The 26,694-nt window shown below is 39.6% G+C and overlaps 1 long non-coding RNA gene across 1 annotated transcript; it reads right to left on the reverse strand.

Moving 5' to 3' along the window:
* Positions 1–21,589: 21,589 nt before the first annotated feature.
* LOC112641446 (uncharacterized) lies at positions 21,590–25,804 on the reverse strand. The gene is made up of 3 exons (XR_003124650.3): positions 24,297–25,804; positions 23,903–24,039; positions 21,590–21,850 (listed from the first exon to the last, which is right to left on the reverse strand). It is a non-coding gene; the product is annotated as an uncharacterized LOC112641446 (long non-coding RNA).
* Positions 25,805–26,694: the final 890 nt, after the last annotated feature.

Here is a 26,694-nt window from a genome sequence, read left to right on the forward strand (position 1 = left end):
TCCTGAGCTGTGTGGCATAGTTCAAAGTTATCACAATTTAGCACTTTGTAGATCAAAGAATATGAGAAGATAGAAAAAAAATACCATTGGGGTCTTGGAAATTTTGTATTGCCTGCTGATAAAAATACCAGTCTCCACTTACGAAACTAGGAGCAGTGGTACAATACTATCTCAAAAAGTCATAGCCAAACTGTTCTTATCAACAGTAGCTTATTATTAAAAGTAGACATTAACTTTGCCATTCTACTTAGAATGACATATTTGAGTAGATGAGGAAATTATTAGGTTGTTTTTAAAAAGTGTGTCATCAAAATAGGGATTAAAATTAGGGCTGTATTTCAATATTTGGATTCTTGAATAAATAACAGCTCGACAACTAAAGTGTATGTCGTCAGCCTATCTTTGCCTAGGGATTTTTCTTAAATCATCCCAATGTTGAACATTTTAAAGACTCATTCATTTGAAAATATTTATTGGAGCTACAGACATGAGTATATTGCTTGGGGCAAGTCCACAGATAGACAAAAGCATGCCCAGTAGTAAAGTTTGCAAAGAGGAACAATAACGATCAGGAGATAAAGGAGGAGCTACAAATCAACTTGAAAAGAAGTGACTGAAGGAATAGGAAGCAAGCAAGAGAACGTTTGAAATCAAATTAGATTTCAGGCACAAAAACAAAAATAGTTACCCCTCCTATTGTCTGGCAAACATAAAAAGTATCTGTATAATTAACTCTTGAGCCAAAGAGAAAATACTATTAAAAATAGTGAATATTTACTACAAATGCCAATGACCATACTGGTTCTCACAGATGGTGGGATGCATGAGAAGGGAAGCGGAGCCTTAAAGAGCAAAAAGGATAACTGAAAACACATATCGTAAATGTTAGATACATGAGGCTAGAAATGAGGATACCAAATCAAAGAATCAAGAAATAGGAAAGTTAAGAATGAAATAAGTATTAAAAGTGTAAATGCTGATATAGATATTTATTGAATGTTAATATCTTGAATATTCATATATATAGATAGTTATTTGATTTACCAGGCATAGTAAATGAGGACAAGTTTTTGCAAGATTAATCAGTTACTTAAAAAAATTAAAGGGATCCCTGGGTGGCGCAGCAGTTTAGCGCCTGCCTTTGGCCCAGGGCGCGATTCTGGAGACCCAGGATCGAATCCCACGTCGGGCTCCCGGTGCATGGAGCCTGCTTCTCTCTCTGCCTGTGTCTCTGCCTCTCTCTCTCACTGTGTGCCTATCATAAATAAATAATAAAAAAAAATTTCTTTAAAAAAAGGGAAAAGAAGTGTTAAAAAAATTAAAGAAGGTAGGATAGTATCATGTCATAGAACTTTTTTTTTTTTTTTTTTAAAAAAAAAGAGGTGCTAAGAGGAGATAGTCTAGTGCCTCCCAGAGAGGAGTAAGTTAAAGCTAAGAGTTTCCACGGGGATCCCTGGGTGGCAAAGCGGTTTGGTGCCTGCCTTTGGCCCAGGGCTCGCGATCCTGGGGACCCGAGATCGGATCCCATGTCGGGCTCCCTGCATGGAGCCTGCTTCTCCCTCTGCCTGTGTCTCTGCCTCTCTCTCTCTCTCTCTCTCTCTCTCTCTCTGTGACTATCATAAATAAATAATAAAAAAAAAATTTTAAAAAAAGAAAATGGGACAAGAGAATCAGGTGACTTCAGCAAAGACAGAGTGTGCAGTAGTGTTGAGTCGAGGGGCAGGGAGAACCCCAGTGGAGCCTGGTGGGAGACAGGAGTAGAAGCAGCTTTTCCGGGTGTGAGCAGTGAGGTTTGAAGAAGCAGGGAAAGGACTGCGCAGCGCCGGGGTGGGGGTGGCGCTGGGGCGTCCACCGTGGGCCCAGGCTGTGACCCCGGGTCCTGGGACCGAGGCCCGGTTGGGCTCCCCGCAGGGCCTGCCTCTCCCCAGCTCTCGGCCTCTCTCTGGGCCTCTCAGGAATAAATACACAAAATCTTCAAGAGTCGGGGTGTTGTGCTCAGGTGGAGGGGCGCGAAGGCCGCACATCCGCACGGGACACCCAAGCGGTGGTCACGGCAGCCGGTGACAGGGAGGGAGCGGCTCGCGGCGCCAGGGCCAGGGGCCCGAGCCAGGAGGGGCGGCCGGAGGGCCGAGGGGGCCCAGCACCTGTGGGGACTCTTGGATGGACTCGGGCCTGGGGCCCAGCACCTGTGGGGACTCTTGGATGGACTTGGGCCTGGGGCCCAGCACCTATGGGGACTCTTGGATGGACTCGGGCATGGGGCCCAGCACCTGTGGGGACTCTTGGATGGACTCGGGCATGGGGCCCAGCACCTGTGGGGACTCTCGGATGGACTTGGGCATGGGGCCTAGCACCTGTGGGGACTCTTGGATGGACTCAGGCCTGGGGCCCAGCACCTGTGGGGACTCTCAGATGGACTTGGGCCCAGGCCCAGCACCTGTGGGGACTCTTGGATGGACTCGGGCCTGGGGCGCAGCACTTGTGGGGACTCTCAGATGGACTTGGGCCCAGGCCCAGCACCTGTGGGGACTCTTGGATGGACTCGGGCCTGGGGCCCAGCACCTGTGGGGACTCTCAGATGGACTTGGGCCCAGGCCCAGCACCTGTGGGGACTCTTGGATGGACTTGGGCCCAGGAACAGCACCTGTGGGGACTCTCGGATGGACTCGGGCCCAGGTCCAGCCCCCGTGGCACACCAGCTACCTGCTGTGCCTGCTGACCGCAGTGCCGTCCCTTCTGCAGGAAGGCCGCAGCAGGCCGCCCGGCCAGACAGCTCCGTGGGACAAGGCCTCAGAGACTGCCGAGGTGATGGGCGGGCCGGAGGCTGCGTGTGCTGGGCTCTGGGTCTGGCCTGGGTTCCGGGAGGACTTAGCGCCGGGAACTGGTACGAGGAGAGTGTGAGGAAGCGCCTGAGAGCACTGGGGTGAAGATACCCCATGTTCCAGGAGGCTCATGATGGTGGCTGAGGGCTTGTGCTACCAGGAGGGATGGACAGACGCCAGGGACAGTGACCAGGAAGCAAGACGTGCAGAAGCCTCCATCCTTATGTGGCAGCGCTTCCCCGACTGCACACCTACCACCTCAAGAGCCGGCTCCTTCACTTCCCAGCCAACTCACGTCCCCTCTCGTTTGTTCCCTTTGGCAGGAGCCTGTCACCATCCCCGCTGCAAGGTCACTCCCATGTTGGCGACTCTTCTACTTTTTCTCATGGTACCGTGTGCTCTTTCTTCACAGAACATTGAATTAAATCCTTATTTGCCACAATCATACATTCACTATCCTCGTTCACTCTTCCCCACGTCCTGCAAGGGTGGGAAACACGAAGGCTGGTCTGTTTTTTGCACCGTAAGATCCCTCCAACGTGAGAGAGCACCTGGCACAAAGCAGGTGCTGGAGCAGTGATTGAGTGACGCAGCCCCAAAATGCCACGTTTTTTTGTAATTGTATGAATATGAAGACTCACCAGTGTGTCTGGCGGAAGGGCCACCGTACGTTGGGACAACACAGTAAACATGTGGGAAATAATCTACGGCTCAGTACAGGAGCAAAAGTGGTCAGGTTTTTTCCTGATTGCTACTGCAAATTCAGGCAACTACGGACGTTCCTGGAGAACAGATGCAACAAGGAAGGGATTAATACCACATGAGCTAAAAACACTAAATACAAAAGAGGACCAAATAAATTGGTAGATGAGTCAATTCTTTAAAAACCGCAACAAAATACTTATAATGTAGTAATTTTAGCTACGAAAAATGGAGACAATTCTAAGCGCACGTCACTGTGATGGAGAAAATGAATGGAATCCCATAGAAAGGACATGAAAGTTAAACGGGACACAATGGAAATCTGCTTCTTTTCTGTCTTGCATCTACTTTTTCAACTTTTCTTTGGCAAAATACCCATTGCCCACATGTCATATTCAAGGAGAGACAGTGTCTATCACAAGCTCCAGCTTTTGACATATGGCCTAAGACAGTAAAAGACCCCCATCTGCCTGAAAACCTCCACCCGAGCCTCTCAAATTACTTCAAGAATGAGGCACGTGAATCAACTTAGGCCAATGGGAATCAAGCTGGGTTTCTGTTTTTGTTTTTTTAATATTTATTTTTTCATGAGAGACACACAGAGAGAGGCAGAGACACAGGCAGAGGGAAAAGCACGCTCCACGCAGGGAGCCTGATGCGAGACTCGATCCCAGGACTCTGGGGTCATGCCGTGAACCCAGGAGAGAGACTCACCGACTGAGCCACCCAGGCGTCCCAGGACATCTGGATTTCTCAGACATAGAACTCAAAAAAGAAATATAACATCTAAAAATATTTTATATTGATTATACGTTGGAATATTAGTATTTTGACCTGTTAGGTTAATTACATTAATTTTGTGTGTTTCTTTTTACCTTTTAAATATAACAACTGAGAAAATTTGAAATCACATTTGTGGCTTGCATCATATTTACACTGGACAATATTTTTCTAGCGTATATAAAAAAGAATCCTAAAACGTAATACATAGGACATTTTTCTTTATATCAATGTTTTGATGGCAATTTTGCAAATGTAGCATCACTTTAATATGTAAACCCTGATAAGAACTTAAAGTAAACAGAAACACAATAACTTTGTGAATATGGACCTTGTGTATTGGGTCTAGCACAAGTCTGAAAATCTTGACAAAAATTGACGAGCCTCTGTGTCTGTCTCCTTTACTGGCACCTAGAGGTTGGAGGCACAGTTTGATTCGAAGCTCCCAGGACATCCAAATGTCGCTCTTGGTTGGCCCTGTGTTGCTTCTGATCAGTAGCCCACCAGCTTCGGTCCCAGCATGACGGCCTCAGTCCAGCATGTGGCAGTTCTCAGCAGGTGGAACCCACCGAGTCTGCGGGTCATCGTCTATGTTGGCTTGGATCGGGTCACTTACGCTTGTGGGGGGAAAGCAGAAGACTGGTTCTGTGCTCACATGTAGAGCTTACCGTTGTGGCCTGTGGTGGGGGGTGCCGATGTCCCCCAGGATCCACTGTGTCTCTTTCCCAAGAATGGGACTCTGACTTCCACTAGACACAATAGATATATTTCCCAAAGTCCCTTGTAGGGACATGAGTACAGACGGTTAGTCCTAGCCAATGGGAAGCTGGGACGCAGTGGCAAGGCTTCCTAACAGGAAAGAGCATCCTTGTTTCCTCCTTTTGGGCCGAAGCACGCGTGCTGAGATGCACACGGGAGGGGAGCTGGAGCAGCTTCCTGGGACCGCGCAGGGTAACACGGGCGGGCGGTCACAGGACAGCGTCATCAAAGGAATCTGAAAACAGAACGCTCATGAGGCTTTTACATTAGACTTCAACAGACTTGGATCTTCTTGTATAAAAGATGGAAACTTTCTTGTTTAAGCCACTGTTAGTTTGAGTTTCTGTTGCTCAAGAACCAACATAATTCTTACTGATACAATTCCAAACTACATGTGTCGTTCAGATTATGAATTTTGTCATTTTGTTTTGTTTTGTTTTGTTTTTTTCAGACCAAGAGAGAAGGAGAGCGTGCAGGAGGTTTATTTATTTATTTATCCTGCTCCTCAGAAGGGGGTTGGGGTGGAGGGAGAGAGAGAATCTCAGGTGGACTCTGTGCCGGATGCCCTGGCCCGAGGCGTGGGGGGGGGGGGCGCGGGGGGCTCGCTCTCGGGATGCTGAGGTCACGACCGAGCTGAAGAGTCAGAACTCAACCGACGGAGCTACCCAGGAGCCCCATTATAAATCAAATTTTATGTACACTTTCTTTTTCTGCAACTATTGCTTTAATTTTTCCCCCATTTTTTACTGCATATTTCTTTAGACGCCACTATTTTTCTTTATATTATTAATACTTTAGTTATAGTTAATGTTGAACATGTTTTTAAAATCCTAATGTTCAGTCTATGAAGATTACTTAGGGGAGCTATAATTTTGCAAGATATTTTTACAAAGTAGTTTATCATTTTGTGGTTTGGGAAGTGCCAGCTTGATTCTGGAACTTCACATATGTTTTGTCCCAGTATTTCTTACAAATGTCTTTGCAGTTATTAAATCAATGCCCAGATTCCTGTCCGAACACGAGACATCGTGTGTCCCATGAAGGTTTATACAGCCTTAATCTTTCTCTACTAGTGTTTTTGATAATATCATAGCAACCTATAAAAATGGCTGTAAAATAAAGATGCATATAAGTGCGGGTATATAAATAAAATTTAAAAATTTAAATTACTTTGAAGGACAGAGTGGGTTTGCCCATGCAAGAGGTCAGACCCAAAGGAAATAACTTTGTCTCACACTTAGAAAAAATTCAGGAAAGAGCAAGATGAAAACAGTCACTTGAGTAAACTGGTGTTAAGTAGCCTTAGAGAAATATGTTTTTCAGGAAAGAGAGGAGAGTGCATCCTGGAGAACTGAGGGCACAAAGGGATGAGCCATCCCGAGTGTGTAGAGAGGGAGCTACGGTCCCAGGAGCCGGTCGTGTGATGTGCACGGTGGGGGGACGTCAAGGACCCGGGAGGGGACGCAATTCCATGGTGAATGAGAAGAGAATGGTGCTGAAGCCGAGACTGGTCAGGGGGCAGCCGCAGCCCACAGGAAACCAGGGGTAGGAACTGGGAGCAGGTTGGAGAGGACTTAGGGGCTGCGCAGAAAATCCAGCAGTGCGAGTCCGTCTTCACAGCCAGGGCAGGGTCAGCATCCCGCCAGGGACCGGCGCCCGGTGGCTCAGGGGGCTCAGGTCCTCCCTGGACCCTGCCCTGCCCCCTGCCCCTGTTCCATCTCACAAATAACTAAGCTCTTAACAACAACCCCATCCGTGCAGTTTACTGGGGAGTAATGGGCAGCTGGACTGAAACCCTTGAGAAGAGAAGTCGGAGAAGGGACAGTTTGGGTTTTATCCACTTAGGAGATTGCCCCAAACACCCTTAGTTAGATCAACAGAGGGAGTTCAGAGGTGGGTAAGAATGCTGGGCTGAATACATCAGTTGAAGGCAATGGGGCTTAATGAAATTTAAATGTTCTTAGAACTTCAATCAAATGCTATGACTCTTCTGACCCTTGAGGATCGGAGAAAACATGCATTATAATGAAATGATTTCAAATCACTGCATAATTTCACAATTATTTTGAGTGACAGCATAGCAAATAATATTGAATATGGGTACTGCTTTCAAACTTTTCTTTTTCCTCTAGAAAATGGGTTCTCATTTGAATTTGAATCACTTTGGGGATAAATGTAGTTCCCTGGTACTGCTGCAACAGTTTCAGACCATACATTCAGGAGGACTTAATATGGAAGGAATGAGAAGGAATCGGACTGAGACACCCTGGTAACAGCATCTCACGAGCTTGTGACAAGGCTGCCGGTCTGCGTTTTGCCCATGTGCCAGGCACGAAAAGGAACAGCCTCTACCGAGTGGCACCTAGATCGTTTTCTAGGTTCTAGAACTGGTAAGGGGGAAAAAGCCAAGACTTGCAAGAATAATTTGGTTGCACATATGAATTCTGTTAGGTTTCCTGGTATGTTGAGGTATTAGAGATATGTGCATTTTTTTTCCAGATGGTACAGTTTTATTTCAATTCTGGCCTGGCCCAGGTGTTTCTCCTGCATGCCTGTGCACACGTATAAGGGGTCAATGAACCCAGGCATACACTGGAGTGGAAATAGGTTTTGAATTGTTGCTTTGATTATATTTTCAAATGTTTTGTATTAGGAAGAATGTAAAATATGGTTTTAAAAATCACTTTTGCATTTTTATGCCCATATGGCTATTTTATGGCAAATAATTAGATTTATATTAGTATGATTTCTATATTATATAAAATACATGTATATACAGTTAGAACTGTTGAGTAGTTGGAAAACTTTTGGAATTTCTTTAAGAAAGTGAAGTAAATAAATAGGAGCATGTGCTTCCTTTTTCTAAACAATTCAAATCTATAGATGCCCAAGTTGGCATTGCAAGCATAGTGCCCAGACTTGCAGAAATTAAGTTATTTCTTATAATTTTATATAAGAAATATATATATTTCTTATCCGCCTTGAGAAATACGCACAAAGAAAGCCCCATCGTATGCAAGTACCGATCCTCGATGGGCTGGGGAAGAGAAGGAAGTAATGGATTCTATGCTATTTTATTAAAAACTAAGTAGCTCCTTCATAGTGCCATACAGAATGTAAAGCACTTTCACATACAATATTGCATTTGAATTCTCATGAAAATCACCTATAATTCTCCCCAAACATGTACCCTTGTTAAAACCAGTACATAAAGCTATTTATGATGTATGTTATGTGGCCTCATTCCTGATTTCCTTTTATATATTAGTTTGTTTATTCATCATTCTCTTCTCCTCCCTGCGAATGGCATCTTCCCTAATGATGTATTTATTCTTAAGTTTCCTTGATATTTTCCTGAACAAGGTGAGTTCCAATTATTTTTTTTTAACTAAGGGTGGAAGCAATAATGTCATTTTATGAGGAGGACAACAACAATCTCCCCCCCCCCCCCACCCGAGGTTTAAGATCATTCAGTCTTGCCTGTGTGGTAATACAGGTAGGGCCTCACATGAGACAACTGGTTTTCCCCACCATGGTCCCTCCACGGCTCTTCTTCATCCTGTGGTCATCGTCATCAGCCTCCGCACACATTAACATGTTCTTTAAAGCTAGTGTAGAGAGAAGACATGGCTGCAGGAAACTTTTAATAATAATGTCAGTGGGTTTTAAGAAGCCAACGCCTCTGAGGCTTTTACCACAACTGAGAGCTCCATGCTCATGGCCACGCAAGAGAGGCCAATCCGAACATAATGGCAGCCACCACCACGACCAAACCCGACTTCCAGTCTCCTTTTGGTTCACATCTCTGCTTCAGGGGCCCAAGTCTCCCTGCACTCCCTTGGATAACTCCCTCCCTCCTCCTCCTTCTATTCTCTTCCTACAGCAGGTTCTCAAAGAAAGGTTGTACCACTATTCAAACACGGTTTCTTAAGCCTTAAGAAAAACTGGAATGAAGATGCTTTCTCACCCAGACCCCCACGTTTGTATTTAAGTTCCAGTTGGTTAACATATAGTGTGATATTGGCTTCAGGAGTAGAATCAGTGATTCATCACTTCCGTACAACACCCAGTGCTCATCACAACAAGGGCCCTCCTTAATCCCCATCACCCAACTGACCCACCCTGCTGCCCACCTCCCCTCTGGTGACCTTCAAGTTGTTCTCTACTGGTTTGTCTCTCTCTTCACTCCGTTTGCTTTTCCTCTGCTCATTGTTTTGTTTCTTAAATTCCACATGTAAGTGATATCATGTGGTATTTGTCTTTCTCTGACTGACTTGTTTCACTTAGCATATTCACTAGCTCCATCCATGTCATTGCCGATGGCAAGATTCTTTCTTTCTTTCTTTTTTTTTTGGTTGATATTCCATATTGTGTGTGTGTGCACGAATATGTATACACCACCTTTTTTATCCATTCGCAGGCAATGGACACTTGGGCTGTCTCCATAGTTTGGCTGTTGTTGATAGTGCTGCTATAGACATCAAGGTGCAGGCGCCCCTTTGAATACTATGTTTGTATCCTTTGGGTCAATAGCCAGGAGTGCAATTGCTGGGTCATAGGTTAGTTATATTTTTGACTTTTTGAGGGACCTCCACACAGTTTTCCAGAATGGCTGCACCAGCTTGCATTCCCACCAGCAGTGCAGGAGGGCTCCCCTTTCTCCACATCCTCACCAACCCTTGTTGTTCCTGTGTTGTTAATTTTAGCCATTCTCTCTGGTGTGAGGTAGGATCTCATGGTGGTTTTGATGATAAGTGATGTTGGTATCTTTCCATGTGTCAGCCATCTGTATGTCTTGGAATGAAGAAACTTTTAAAAAAACTATTTACTTAAATAATTCTAGGTATCAGTAGGCTTTTATGTTTTCAGACAAAAGCCTTTTCCTGGTATCTCTGAAATTATTTTACTTGTGGTTTGGTTTTTTGGTGGTGGTGGTGGTGGTTTTTTTTTTTTTTTTTTTTGGTCTGGCAACCTCTAAGTTCATTATCCCCCAAATTTGTAGAGGCTCAGCTCCCTACAGCAAAAAGGTGGATCCTTACACCCAGTCTTAAACTAACAATAATCCCAAAAGACTAAGTCATTTCTAGAATAAGAGGGAGCCATAGGATATTGCTAGTCATTAGTAGCGTCACTGGCCCTTAAAATGCCCCCTTAGGAATCCAAAGTGATAATAGCAAGTAGTAGGAGTAGCTAACATTTCTGACTGCTATGTACCAGCTAATATTTTATATGACTTTCTCATTTAATTATTATAAAAAAAAAACCATGAGTGAGTATACTATTTTCGCCATTTCATAGAGGAGATAGCTGATTTTGAATCATTTTCTTTAGAGGAATTTGGTGTTTGATATTGCTCCTATATTTATGACTCTCCTCTAAGTACATATGTACAAGTAGATAGACTCATACACATACATTTTTAACTAAAGAGTCTGTGTATATCCTTAGAATTTGGTTCTATCACCTGTAGCAGAGTACCTTTGAGAAAAAAATATACTTTTCTTGCTGTTTCTATAGTTTAATTTAAAAACATATGTCCTTTTGAAACATCCTAAAGAAACTGACAAACCAAATGTTGTGAATCTTTAAATGATTGCGTTGTGTTCAAATATTTATGGAATGGCAGAAGAAAGCAAAAAACAAGGACTCAAGTAATAATTGGGTATTTCAGTTTCTGAGAGCTTTGAAGGTTCTGAAGGCAGGAACTGGGTTCCCTGTCGTTTACAAATGCCCAGGAGAGGCTAGAAAGGATGTAAAGGGCCTTGAGTTAAAAGAGATGGCAGTCAAAGGGAAGAAGGCAAGCAGATGTTGAAAAAGGCTCACGTGAGTTAAGAGGAGTTGCAGGGACCAACACATAGCTAGAGTGGTAGGTTATTGAGGAAAACAGAACAAAAATACTGATAAATTCAATGTAAGTAGTATTTCACAATGCATTTTATAATGATAACGCCTCATAACACGCCACTTAGTTTACTAAAAAAAGAATTGTTTATGGAAGGAACAGTAGAAATAAAAAAAAAAATAAGATTGTAGATTACTGAAGCATTACACATTTTAGACACCAGTTCAAATTCTTACCTTAGTACTTCCAAAATAATTGTGGGAGGGTCAAAAAATAAGGAGAGAGAGCTTTTTTGTACAGTAGCCAATAAAAAGTAATAATTTACATTTACCTTAAGCATACTATAATAGCTAAAGAAGCAATTGTTAAAGTGTGGTGCCAAGGGCAGCATATGGGAACTGGTTAGAAATACAGATGTTTGGGGCTCACCCCAAGCTCCCTGAATCACAGACTCTGGGGTGGGACTCTTTAATGTGGTTTACTAAGCCCTCCAGGTGATATTAACGTAAGCTGAAGTTCGAGAACCCCCGTGACTCAGGGGTTAGGCTGCACCAGGTGCGATAGCAGACAGACCCCCGGTCGCAATAGCCTAAAACTAATGGAAATTAGTTTCTGCTCAAGGAAAAGCTCAGAGCTAGCGTGGCTCCTTGAGAGGCTGTTCTTTGAGGATGCCATCATCCATGCCATGCCTCTCCACATTTAACACATGGGGCAACATACCTTTTTTATTTTTTCATAGTTTTATTGAGAAATCATTGACATGCATCAGTGTGTAAGTTTCAGGAGTACAGTGTGAATGTTTGATTTGTGTGTATTGTAAAGTGATGACCACAGTAGGTCTAGTTACTTCTATCTTCTCAGGTAGATGCCATAAAAGGAAAAGAAATAAAAAAAAAAATCTTCCTCTGGTAGTAAGAACTCTTAGGATTGTCCTCTTAACTTTCCTACACACTAGACCACACTGTTAGTGATAACCTCCATGCTGTACTTTACATCCCGAGTCCTTCTTGACTTTATAACTGGAAGTGTGTACCCTTTGACCACTTTTCTCGAATTCCCTCCAGCCTCAACTCCTACCTCTGATCGCTTTGTCTATGGGTTTGTTTGCTTGCTTTAGATTCCACATATAAGTGAGATCCTATAGTATTTACCTTCCTTGGTCTGACTTATTGAATTTAGTAGAGTGACTTCAAAGTCATTCATGTTGCCAATGATAGGATCTCCTCTTTTTTATGACCCAATAATACTCTGTTGTATGACTATGCTGCGAGCTCTTTATCCATCCATCCACTCTTCAGTGGACGCTTGCATCGTCCTCATTCCGGACTATTGCAGATAAAGCTGTTGTGACCAGGAGTGCAGATATCTTTTCAAGTTAATGCTTTCACTCCTTTGGATACGTTTGCAGCAGTGGAACTGCAGTATCATATGGTAGCCCTATTTTTAATTTTTTTAAAAAACATTTATTGATGTGTTTATTTGACAAAAAAAAAGAGAAAGCAAGAGAGCCCAAGCAGGGGGAGCAGCAGAGGGAGAGGGAGAAGGAGAAGCAGGCTCCCTGCTGAGGAGGGAGCCAGCCTTGGGGCCCTGTCCTGGGACCCTGAGGTCATGACCTGAGCCAAAGGCAGACACCTAACCAACTGAGCCACCCAAGCACCAATATTGTTAATTTTTTTGAAGCCCCTCATACTGTTTCCCAGAACAGCGCTATCAGTTTGCTTTCCCACCAACAGTACATAAGGATTCCCTTTTCTCCCTGTCCATGGCAGGACTTGTCTTATCTTTTTGAGGATGGCCATTTTAACAAGTGTGAGGTGATAGCTCACCGTGGTTTTCATTTGCTTTTCCCGAATGACTAGTGATACTGAGCATCTTTCCCTGTACCTGTTGGCCTTTCCTATCTCTTCCTGGGAGAAATGTCTATTCAGGTCCTTTGCCCGTTTTTAAATTGGGTTGTCTTTTTGCTATTGGATTGTATGAATTCTTTATATAATTTGGATATTAACCTTTTGTAAGATATCCAGTTTGCGAATATCTTTTCCTGTTCCACAAATTGTCCCTGCACTTTGTTGATACTTTCTTCTGCTGTGCAGAAGCTTTCTGGTTTCATGTAATCCTATTTATTTTTTATTTTGTTTCTTGTGCTTTAGGTGTTAAAACCCAAAAATTATGACTAAGACTCATGTCAAGGAACCTTGTTTTTATGTTTTCTCCTGGAAGTTCAAAGGTTTCAGCTCTTACGTTTAAATCTTTAATCAAAAAAATAAAAATAAAAATAAAAAATAAAAAAATAAAAAATAAAAAAATAAATCTTTAATCAATTTCAAGCTAACTTTTATGAGTGGCATAAGATATGGGTTTAGTTTCATTCTTTCACATGTCAATAGCCAGTTATCCCAATACCATTTATTTAAGAGACAGTCTTTTCCCCCATTGATTATTCTTGGCTCTCTTCACAAATTTTTGCTGACCTTTTGTACTTAGGTATAAATCTGGGCTGTCAATTCTCTTCTACGTGCTGGTCTACGTGTCTGTTCTCATACCAGTATCACACTGTTTTGATGATCACAGCTTAACTGTATAGCTTAAAATCAGGAAGTGTGATGCTTTTCCTGTGTTTTCTTTCTCAGGATTTCTTTGGCTAGACAGAGTCTTCTTTTAATTGAGAATTTAATCCACTTATATTTAAGGTGATTATTGATAGATAAGGACTTACTAATGCCATTTTATTCATTGTTTTCTGGTTGTTTTATAGGCTCATTGTTTCCAACCTGCTGTGTTGCATGTATATGTGCGTGTATGTTTATTGTGAGGCCTTTTGGCATCAGTATGCTTGACTTCTTTATTGTGTTTTTTAGTGTAATTACTACACATTTTCCTTTGTGGTTACCATGAGGCTTACATAAAATATTGTAAACTTATAATACCATATTTTCAATTGATAACAACTTAACACTAATAGATTTTGTAGACTTTAAACTTTTACCTCTCCTCCTCCTGGCATTTGAGGTTATTGCCTTTATAATGCACTTTTTTATATTGTGTAACTAATAAAAGAATATTGTGATTATGGTCATTTTTACTGTATTTATTTCTTTAATTTTCTGAAGATTGTATTTATTTATTTGAGTGAGAGCGTGAGAGACAGAGGGGGAGGGGGAATCTGAAGCAGACTCTGAGCTGAGTGCAGAGCCCAACACAGAGCCTGATCCCAGACCCTGAAGATCATGACCTGAGCCAAAGTTAGATGCTTACTGACTGAGCCACCCAGATGCCCCTCATTTCTTTAATTTTTAAACTAGAGTTTTGAGTTATGCACCACTATTATCATACTGAAGTATCTATGACTATATGTTTACTATTATCAGTGAGATTTATGATACTTTTTAATATTTTTATGATGTTAATTAATGTTCTTTTGTTTCCACTCAAAGAACTCCCTATAGTATTTCTTATAAGGCAAGTCTGGTATTAATGGATTCCCTCAGCTTTTTTGTTTGTTCAAGGAAGTCTTTATCCCTCCTTGATTTCTGAAGGAAAGCTTTGCCAAGCATGGAATTCTTAGCTGATCTTTATTTTCTCGTAGTATTTTGAATATATCATTCCATTCTCTCCTGGTCTGCATAGTTTCTGTTGAGAAATCTGCCAACTTCTCTTTTTCCTCTGCTGTTTTTAAAATTCTTTTTTTCTTTTCATTGACTTTGGACGACTTAATTATGATGTGTCTCAGGGTATCCTAGCTGGATTCAACCTATGTAGGATCCTTTGGGTTTGGTGGATATGAATGTCCATTTCTCTCCCCAGGTTCAGGAATTTTTTTTAAAATATTTATTTATTTGCTTATGATAGACATAGAGAGAGAGAGAGGCAGAGACACAGGAGGAGGGAGAAGCAGGCTCCATGCCAGGAGCCTGACGTGGGACTCAATCCCAGGACTCCAGGATCTCTCCCTGGGCCAAAGGCAGGTGCCAAACCACTGAGCCATCCAGGAATTTTTCAGCCATTATTGCTTTAAATATATTTTCTGTCCCATTCTCTTTCTCTTGTCCTTCTAGAATTCCCATAATGTGAATATTTTTGTTTCTTGTCATTGTTCCTATAATTCCTGTAGGCTTCCTTCACTCTTCTTCATCCTTTTTTAATTTTTGTCTCTCTGGGTAATTTCTAATATCTTAAAATCTAGATTACTGACCTTTCTTCTGCATGGCTAAGTCTACATTTGAAACTCTCTATTGAACAGTCTACCAAATCTCTATTGGGATTCTTCAGTTCAGTTATTTCCTTTTTGAACTCTAGGATTTTTTAAAAATTTATTTTTATTTTTAATTATTTTTATGGCTACTATTTCTTTGTCAAACTTTTTTCACACATTCATCATGCTCCTAATTTTGCTTACTTGTCTGTGTTTTCTTGTAGTTTACTAAATTTTCTTAAGAGATTATTTTGAATTCTTTGGTAGTTCATAGATTTCTATTTCTTTAGTCTCAGTTATTAGACTTTTATTTGTTTCTTTGGGTAGCATCATATTTACCTGACTTTTTGTGATCCCCGACTCCTTACACTGGTATTTGCACATTTGAGTAATTGGGCTCCTTTTCCAGACTTTACAGGTTTGTTTTGGCAAAGATTGTTCTTCACCAGTCAGCTCTGGGTTTCTGGATAAATCTGCTGGTAATGTTCTCGGGCAGGTGGGATCTACTATTATGGTCTACTTCTGGGTGAGTCAACTGTTTGAGCTCTAAGAATGGGGATGGGGAGTGGTATGCCTCTGGCTGAAAACAATTAATAGAATTTCAGGCTTAGTTCCCTTTCTGAGTGAGACTATAGGATGAGTTCTATGATTGTATTTTCTGGTCAGTCTTACGAGATGGTTGGAATGGATTCTATATTTAGAATAGATGGGAAATGAATTAACTTCTTTGCCCTCTCAGGGTAGCAGGAGAGGACCCAGGGCCTGTACAGCTCATTGTTTGGGGATCCGAATCAATCAGTGTCAGAGCATGCACTGAATTTTTTTTGTCAGGCCGGGCCACCGGTTGTGCTCTACAGATGAGGGAAACCATGGACCGTGTTCTTTGTTCAAGTATCACTGTACACAGTTTCCTGTGTGCTATGGTTAGGCTTCCTGGTTGTGCAGGCTGAAGACTGAATTTAGTGATGAGTGGGGCTTATTAGATTCTCTGTGAGGCTGACCTGTACCCCAAGTTCCCTGCTTAACTGGGCCACTTTTCCTTTGCAAACTATTGGCTCTGCCTACCTTTCTCTAGGCTTGAGCCCCAGTGGTCCCTACCACTTTCAGGAGTTGTCACCAGTCCTTCTGTTCAGATGGGGCTAGAAGATACTCTCCACAGCAGGTAGAGCTATGACTCCACTTTTTGCTTGGTCATGGGCAAAGTCAGCTCTAGGGCCAGAAAAACTTATTTGAAGATCTAAAGCAGACAGGTTGGCACCCTGGTGAGTTCCCTGGTCAGAATGCATCCCTGACTTTGTTCTGCAAATGGGCAAAGCATCTAGTCAGGATCACCAGTTGAGCCCTGCAGGTTTGAACTCAGTCCACCAAGATCAATATGCTGGTTGCTACAAGCCCTCCCCTTCTCCATCGCAGTTAGATTTTTGGTGGTTGAGCCCTGCAGATTCTCCCGCAATCCCTGTGGTGCCAGATCAGAGAAGTACCATGTGGTGCTCCAGAAGCCTGAAGGAGAAGCAGTGTGGTCTATGTGTAGCTACTACTCTTCTTTTAATGCAGTCTGTCTTGGCCCTGTGGGGCAGGAGGTGCTTTAGCCTTACCCCTCCCAACCCCCCAGAATTCTAAGATTCTCTCAGTGGTGGCTTGTCCCTGAATGGTTGTTAGTTGTTCTTCTTGTGAAGATCAGTGAAGTCAAGAATGACCTATTTTGGCATCTTGCTGGCACCATCACCCCTCAACATATCTTGGGAGTCATTTTCACTGCAGTCACCAGAATGGGAAAATAACAGTACTTTAGCTGCCATTCCTTGGGCCACATTTAACTATAAGGAAAGGCAGGAACTGTATCCTAGCTTTGTGCCTAAAAGCATGAAGAAGCCAATGCCAGTGGCAAGCTGACTTTGTCAAGTACATACTTAATGTCAATTCTTTCCTTTAGTTCCTCTATTGAGATCTGTATCAATGCCTAGATATACATATAGGTGTATATATAAAAACATTATTCTCATGGCTTAATTTATTTGTTACACACATTGATAGCCTATTTACAACTTCAACACTCTACTTGATCTTGGATACTGTAGTATCTCCTTAAAAATTTCATAGTTAATGATTAAAAATAGCCTTTAAAATTTTTTGTCAGTTTCAACTTTAACATAAATTCTCATGCCCATCCAGGGTACAGAGGGTCTACATGTGTCTAAATTAACATAGTCAACAAAAGTTTGCATTTCTGCAGAAATAAAAAATATATATTTTCTACCATCTTTTATATGCCCCGAACATGAAACTAAGGGCTAGATACCCTCATATGAGATGGAAGAGCCACAGACATATTTTAATAAGCATTAGTGTCATCACAAATGTTAGAAATACTGTCTTTAGATAACCTCCCAACTGCAAGAGTAGGTCTTCATCTATCCTGTTTCTTCAAAAAGCTCTCTTTGCTTTTCCTTCAGTTTTGGGTTTTTGCCAGAAGATAAGGAGTATGAGTTATTCAAGTGGGTCTTTGGAGAGATACAACCAAACTAGCAGATAATTGAATAATTCTGCTTGACCTCTTTGTCATATTGATTCATTTATTTACTTATTGCAGAGGAATATATACAGTGGCCTGTCCTATTTAGTAAGGTTATGGAATCATCCCAGGAATGTGTGTGTGTGTGTGTGTGTGTGTGTGTGTATTTCTCTGAAGTGGACATAGGACTCATCTAGATAATATCCTAAAGATTTATAAATCACTATGATTTTGTGATTTTATTCTAAAACTATTTACATTGCTTGCTTAAATATCTATGAAAATATGTCTGCATTATAATCTGAAAATATCACTAATTATGAACCAAAAATAATGTCCAGGTTTCTGGAATTCTGTTGATGATTCTGTCCTGCATTTCTAATTGGCATATGTCTCTTTTGAAGTTATATACATTTTAAAATTTGTCCCTGGTTTGATTGATTAGATTTTATTTACAAATATTCAATTAAAATTAATATAATTATATATCTGGTTTATAAAGATAAAAAATTCACCCCAAAATATTACAGAGTTTTGAAAATTGGGTAATTCTTTTTAATTCAAACACTAATACATTACAAAATGCTCTTTTATTGAGAGTTTATAAACTGGCACATTTCTCAGAATAAGAAGGCATTTCTTTTTTTAAATTTTATTTTTGTTCCAGTATCATTAACATACAGTGTTAAATGTTTCAGGTGTACAATATAGTGATTTAACAATTCCACATCACCCAGTGCTCATCACAAGTGCTCTACTTAATCCCCATCACCTATTTCACCCATCTCCCCACCAAACTCCCCTCTGGTCACCATCAGTTTGGTCTTAATATTTAAGAGTTCTGTTTCTTGGCTTGTCTCTTTCACTTGCTCATTTATTTTGTTTCTTAAATTCTACATATAAGTGAAATAATATGGTATTTGTCTTTCTCTGCCTGACTTACTTCACTTCTCATTGTACTCTACAGATCCAACCATGTCATTGCAAATGGCAAGATTTCATTATTTTTTTGTGGCTGAATATTATTCCATCTTCCTTATCCATCATCTATTGATGGACACTTGCACTGCTTCCATATTTGGCTGCTGTAAGCAAAGGGGTGCAAGTATCTCTTTGAATTAGTGTTTTTGTATAAGAAGGCATTTCTTGAAGTGTTATAATACTAACAGCATCAGTAAATATTGAATACTTGTGAAAGATTGTTGTTATTTTTTTTTTTTTTTTTTTTTTTTTTTTTTTTTTTTGTTTTTAAGATTGTTGTTATGACATTGTTCTTAAGTCACAAATATATTACACATGATTTTGCTGTGTGAAAGCAAGTATATTATGTAAGTTAGTATGTTGAATAAATAAATAATGTATGTTTACCAAATTCAGGGTAGATTTGACACGGAAGAACTAACCTGTGGCCAAGTAGCACAATACATGTGTAACATCTACCCTCATTTTTTTTTTCTATCATCATTTTATAGGTTGTCACTTTTAGGACTAGCTTTCCAGACATGGTTTATTACCTCCTGAGTATTGTCCTTCCTATTTAAGTAATCTGCCACTAATAGAGCAGTGGTATAAACTTAGAATTGTGAGCTGTAGTGATCATATTTATGTATATTCTGTCAGTTATAATGAAGAATTCAAACTGAGTTTGTATTTGTAGGCAATTCTTTGATTACTTTTATGCTTTCCTTATTTTTCTTTTCTTTTTTTTTTTTGCTTTCCTTATTTTTCTTAATGCAATCACTTATTATGCAAAGCGAGTCATAGTTTACCTTTGCATTCTTGACTTCCTCTAAATAAGGAATATTTTAATCTGTATTTTCCTCAGTAGTTCTCACTTCATTAAATCTCCAAAGCATGACTTAATTAGTCCTGTCACCAAATGAAGTTTGAAACCATCAATTTGTATATTATGTGAATGCCACTTCCTATTTTTCCACTACTCTCTGTCTCACAATAGTGTTTTTGTTTTCCTGCTTGCCGGGAAGCATAACTGCACACTATTTAAGCTTAAATAGACAAAAGTCCCTATGTTACAGACATCTTATTCTTACAATGTTCCAGTGAAATAAAACCTCTCCCTCTTTAGGCCATTTCACAGATGAGGATTTGGAAGAGCAGAAATATATCAGATAACATGTCCAGAGAAGGTATATTTGATCAGTGGTAAGATATCAAAACTCCAAATTCTCAAGCTGGGTCTAAATCTTGTGGCAACTTCATTAAAGTTACATCTCACTTTTTCTCTCTCATTATTTTTAATTACTGAAAGTTGAAAATTTCATCTCTTAAAAAGCACTCTAAATTTTTATGAATTTCTGAATCAAAGAATTTGCAGACAAAAGGGAAAGTGAAAACAATAATCCCAACTTTATAAGTAGAAGATTCTAGAAAAGGAAATTAGTTCCATTTGTAAAGTATGATGCCCAAAAGAATTACAAGAAGGTTTTAAGCTGTATATATTAGCAGAAAATACTGACACTGAATATCTAACACTTCTGCAATATTATATGGAATAGTTTAGAATTATTGGATACTTGACACTAAAGCTTTAAACACTCGTCAAAGCTTTTAGTGTTGAGGAAAACTTAGATTTCAGTTAGGGTTTTTTTCCCCCTAAATTGCTTTTAACTTGTTAAAAATTCAGCCACAGGTAACATGTATTTTTGAAATTTAAAGATTTATTCTGACTTCATTTGTGAGTTTAAAGTCCTGAGAAACATATGGTTTTGCATTTTGTTGAGTGAACCGCATTTAATTTTAAAAGAGATCAGTGCAAAGGACCTTACTTTTCCACTAGATTCTACAAAACAGCAAGTCTGGATCTGATATGTGAAATTCAATATAGAATTTTAGGAGTTTAAAATACCTAGGAGTACAAAAGAAAGGATAAGTGTGTTCATTAAATGTACATTTAAGGTACCATTTAACTGAATATATTTATAAGGAATTGAGCTTTTTATATTCAATGCAAATTTGTAATACCCAACATCATAATAGAGTAGCAAGTGGGGATGTTGGCTGTGGAATGGACTTGGAAAGTAATTATTTTCTGATGATCTGATTATCTCATCGTAATGTTATACATGAAACTGAAAAGCATATAGCTCTTCTTGGGGCCAGGACAAGGTAGCTTTGCATCTTGATTGTGTTACATCAGTTATTTTGAAAGAAAAATGATCTATCATCATCTATCAAATCTCAGTGATGACAAAGCTTTATTGATACAAATCATTTGTCCCAATATTTTGATATCAGGAAAAAAATTAACTAGAAAATATTCTATTAATTTCAAAGTCGTAAATATACCCATCCTCTCTTTTTTTTATCTCTTATCTCTTTTTTAAAGTCATCTTCTTCTTGATAATCACTTTTTTTTTAGATTTTGTTTGTTTCTTTGAGAAAGAGAAACTGTGAGAGAGAGAGAGAGAAAGTGTGCGTGAGCATGAGCAGAGGGAGGAGCAGGCTCCCTGCTGACCTGGGATCCATCCCAGGACTCCAGGATCAGGACCTGAGCGGAAGGCAGACGCTTAACCGATTGAACCATCCAGGCACCGTTGGTAAACATTTTAGAAAATATATTGCAACATGTAGCTTCTCTGTTTTCTGAGGGCAATGGTTAGTATTATAATTATCTGACAGTTTTTACTTCAAATGTCCCTTTTGAGATAATCAAGTCTAGTTAATTTAGACTTTCATTAATTTATATTTGTTTTATTGAGTATCAAACCTAGAAACAGAAGACGTTTAAGCTCTGACATTCAAAGGCTATGAATGAAAAGTCATTCTTATAAGCCAGAAAAAAAATTGACTTAGAAAAATAAAAGTGAACTCTTTTCTACTTTGAAACTGATGCTTCCCAGTGCCCAGAATGAAGTGGACAGCAGGTAGTAGCTGAACCCTTGAGCATTGTTATGGAATTATAGATATTTCTGGCACTTAGACATATGTACTAGAAGTTTTGTGAAGTGTACACACTTGAGTCATTATTTGTTTGAAATATTTTGATTTATTATGAATCAGTCATATCCATATTCAAATAAAAATATAAAAATCATTTCAAAGTCATATATAAATAAGAATGGACACATTTACTGTCTCCATCTGCACGGTAAGTGATAATTGTTGCCATGGGCTGTATTTATGGTGAGACACAAGTGTTTTATAATTGTGTCAGAGGAGGTAGGATTCTGTAACTTTTTTGTTGAATTTTTTCAAGCTCCTGCTTGCATCGTAGAATTTACCTGCAAAATGAGACACATAAGATATTTCATATGAGTTTCACCCTAAGATGTTGCAAGGTGGGTATTTGGATAATCTGCTACTATGTCAAGTATTGTTGGAGCAATTCATATGAACTTATGTAAACCACTAGGGCTAATGCTAATAACAGAACCCAATTACATGAAATGATAATTTTGTGATTTGAAGAAACTGGTTTTTCTCCAAAGAGGCAATTTTCTGTCTCTGGAGATAAAACTCTGTCAAGCATTTCAAAATTTATAAAATCTTTTTTAAGATCCACAATAAGGAACATAAGGCAGGGGGCAAGCCATGAGGTCTGGCAAGACGCTACCAGCCTATCAAGGACATGCTAGTTTAAGGAAGTGTTTAATCACTTTTATTATTATTATTATTATTATTATTATTATTATTTTTAATCACTTTTATATATGTTTCTAAATATACATGTCCTTTTCTGTCAGGAAGTGTAAATTTATTAAGGAAGTATTTGTCTCTTTTAATAATAGACTAGAAATAACTCATCAGTTTGAGATCAATACAAACTTGGAATGCTCGTAGGCATATATTAAGCGCTGAAGAAAGGACAGCTGCCAACTCATTGGCTTTTCGCTGGTCTCTAATCTTTATATTACAGAATTCAAAACTACTTTCACAGAATATGAGATTTGGGAGGAGAGACAGGACAAATCAAGTAATCTCCCCATCCCTCTAGGATTACAATTTTGTGGACATTATATTGACAGCTCTAGATAAATTAACTTCTAAAATAAAACAATTTTATGACATTTGAATGGGTTTCCTTGTTGCTAAAGCAATAAGCTTCACTGATACAAATCTGAGCATAACATATGGTCTCAGCCTTAGGCCAGGGTGTTCCATTTGAATTATTCCAGGCTTTTCCTTATAGTGCTGTGCTTCAAACATGAATCCAATTACCAACTGCAGTCAGGCAATTGAAAGGCTGCAGGAGAAATACTCTAATAGATGGGGAGGTGGGTAAAGGACTATGATTTGTGTAGTAATCAGCAAGAGAAGGTCAATTGTAATAGAATAGACTGGTTTCCAGGACAGAGCTAATGTAGGATGCCTTCTACTCCATTGAGGGAGGCTATCAATAGATTTGTTGTTTTCATTACCAAGAATGTCACTTACTGACAAGATAAATAAAGTGTGAAGAGGCCTGTTGATGGATCAGATAACTAAAACCTAGGTCTTGGCGAGCAATTAGCAAACTGATGACCTGTTCGAAGACTGGGCTTGGGAGGTTAAAAGAAAGGTGTTATGCAAATGTCTACTTGGGAAGAATAGGTTTGTGTTTTAAAAGATTTATGTTCAAACTCTAGGACTCATAAGGGGAAGGCTGAATAAATACGCATCTCCCCAAGATGCACCGTTTCTCTTTGTTCTGTAAATTATTGAGTTTCTTCCTCGCTGAGAAAAGAGAAATGCAAAAGAATGCCTACTGATCATACCACACATATTACTTTTTAACAATCTACTTCCTGAAACTGGTAGGACCCTGGAAAGTCTAGCAGCAAAAGAACATATTCAGTTCATGAGGCCTCTGTTTTTCTTGGAGTCTTGTGAGGAGTCAGTCACATCTCCAGATGATTCTTCTTATGAATTATAGTAAAAGCAAAACAAATGGCACTGTGAATCTAATGACTCAAAAGGCTTTTAGCAGAAATATCAAATATATTTTTATAAAGATAAATCCTAGGCCCAAGGTCTGACTTACCCCAGGCTAATCTGTCCTCACTCCTCATGATAACCCATCAGACTACAATAGAGCTTAGTTTAAGCTTTTACTCCAAGGCTGGGCTTCCTCCACTCCTCAGTCAAAAATATCCACCAGTGCACTTTGCTTCCGCTATTGGGCTACCAGCAGATCACCTTAAACCACGATTTATATGTAAATTGCCATGGAAAGAAGTAGAGAGAAAGTAAAGCCTTACGGTGTAAATACACAGCACTGCAATTGAAAAAGCATACCATAGTAAAACTAAAACAAGGGGGAAAAAATACACTCTCCCGCCCCTTCTACAGCATACCTTGGTGGCCTTTTGACGTCATAGGAAAGCGCAAATCCTAATACTTTCACAACAGCAGTAGTTTCGTTGAGTGAGGCTCTCCTTGACTGCAGGCACTCACTTATACCCAATCATCAGCTGAATCTCAACGTGAGTGGCTGAAAAGGCAACAGGACATTGAGATGCACTCGGTATCAAGGATCTTACACTGAGAAGACTGATTGCTAACAGGACCAAATGTGCCGCTACAAGCTCTCAAAAATTCCAGTTAAATATCAAAAGCCTTTTAACTAATAAAAAAACAAAACAAAACAAAAGCCACTGTGTTAATAGAGCCATCGTGGCTTTTGGCACAAACTAGATGAAGGATGTCTCTGGGAGTGGCCCGCACAATGCGGGGCAGCCATCTGCTCACCATATCTGATTGCTGCTTATTCTGTGCGAGCTCTCCTGCTTCCAGCACTTAGGAGCCATTAGCTGATGCCCAAGGATCTTGATGCTGCACTTCACCGGGCAATTAGAAGAGGCCAGAGTCCATGAGCGCCTCAAGAGGCAAAGATCCGCCTCGCTAGCAGCTACATTTGAGTCAAGCTTTAGAGCACAAGAGAGCATCACATACATACGTCTCTAGGAAAAAGAGAAAGGTTCTTAATGCCCATGTCAGGGGAAGATGCAATCTTTTCTAGCAGAATCTCCTTCCACTGCATTCTCTAAAAGTCAAGGAAGTCAGTTTCCACATTTTTCTGGGCCAGGATTTTTGATGGTTGGAATAGAAGTGTTTTTAATTGCCTTTGTCACATGCTTCCCTAAGCAATTTATTTTCCCAGCAGTTACAACTGTCTTTTATTGGTTATTTGGTGAGCATAGCCCCTGGCTCCAGTTCAAGTATTTAGTTTTTAAACATCAGGCTGCTGACGATGCTTCTTCTGTTGGTGTGAAGGGGCACAGTCTAGAATTCTTTGACTTCCTCAAGCAATTTTATTTCCTGTTATAAATTTAAGAATATGTTCTTATTAAACATTTTGAATGGATTATTCGGTACATTTTTATGTTCAAAGAGATTTTTCTCTTAACAAATGAGTTGAAGGGACAAGGCTCACGTATCGTTTCCTTCTTTTTCTGACCTATTTCTTCTTCAAGTTCCGCATAGGGTTTGTTAACTATGGGAAGTAAAGTTAATGAAAATGTTTGTTCTACAACAAGAGTCCACATATTTTCAATGAAATTTTGTTTTTTTCATTATTTCTTCTTACATCAAACTTTTTATGTAGGTGTGCCTCGCTAGACAATGCTTTCTCTAAATAAATCTCAAGTAAGTAATGAACCATGCTCATGGTAGTTTTATTAGTACCTGTTTGCCATGAGAAATTATAAAATATTAATTAAACAAATCAATTCCCTATTTAAGTAATAAGAGGTCAGTAAATAAAAGACTCTTCCCTTGTGGAAGATCTAAAAGAGAGTTCTCAGATTTCCTTTGTGACATTAATATACAGTCGATACTTTTGATTCATTTTTTTTCTCTTCATCTCTTCATGATCAAACTGGAGAAGATATGTGGCATTTAGAGGGCATTTTAACTGAACCACAAACATGACCAAGAATTGTTCATGGCCCAGAAATGGCCACTCCACAAGGAATGATCTGTTGTGCTACTGAATGCTGACATCAATGCATCATATTTATGACAGCAAAAGGAAATCAGAATTTGTAAGTGAACTCAGGATGTCAAGACACCAATCCATAACACCATACATCTCAAGTCCATTGAGTCAATGCCACACAAGAACTTTCAAGCTCTACCCATTGCAAATGAGGTTTTCACAGTGATAGTGCAGAGTTGAAAAGTCCTAAAAAAGACTGATTAGTTGTGAAGGAAAAGTCTTGCATATGGAAGTAATAGGTACACAAAACTATCTTGGTGTAAGTTGTATAATAAATTTTATTTTAAATACTTTTCCAGCACTATGATGACATTTTCCCCCTTAACTGGATATTTGCACAATTCAATTCCTCCTCCAAAACTTAAAATTTAGATTCTTTTACCCAATTTCTAGCTTTGGCATACTTTGAATTGCTTAAAGCCAAGTGGCTTAATATTAATCATTAACTTAAATCAATCAAAGCCCAGGAAGAAATTCCAATTAATTGAGCAATAACCAAATATTTTTTTTTCATTTATTGTCCTGACAGTAGAGCTTGGAGGGAGGACTACAAAGCTACTAACTTTTATAGTGAAGACTCTTCAAAAAAGACAGACTAAATCCTGAGTCTTGATTACACACTACAAGGGAAGGACTAACTGGATTAAAATTCTGTAGGATAGGGTTTAAATTTAAAAAAGGAAGTCCTCATTATGATGTTTACTCAGGGAAATAAGTCAGAGGCCAAACTTTCTGGGATATGAAGGCAGATCTTCAAATAACATTTGAGAAAGGACATGAAAAAGTACCAAAGGCTAGCATATATCAGGTGTAGCAACACATCCTTGGAAGATTCTGAATCAAGAAAAAGACAGCTCCCCAAATTACTGACCATTACATAGCCGCTTAAACAATTTATATGAGCTCAACCTAGCTCCATTTTATAAGCCATAAACTCATGTGCTCTCTAAACACCTGATAATTTGCTCGGCGTGGGGGAAACAAGACTGTATAAAGCCTGATTCTGACTGCTAGAGTTTTCAGTCTACCTATAGGGGCACAAAGGAAACTGAAAATAAAGGGTGACCTGTACTAACTCCAAAAGAAAACTGTAGAAAATAATATACAGTCAGATTTCAGGGTCATTTCAGAAAATATAATTTGTGATTT

The sequence above is a fragment of the Canis lupus genome, chromosome 33, assembly GCF_003254725.2.
Source record: "Canis lupus dingo isolate Sandy chromosome 33, ASM325472v2, whole genome shotgun sequence".
NCBI lineage: Eukaryota > Metazoa > Chordata > Mammalia > Carnivora > Canidae > Canis > Canis lupus.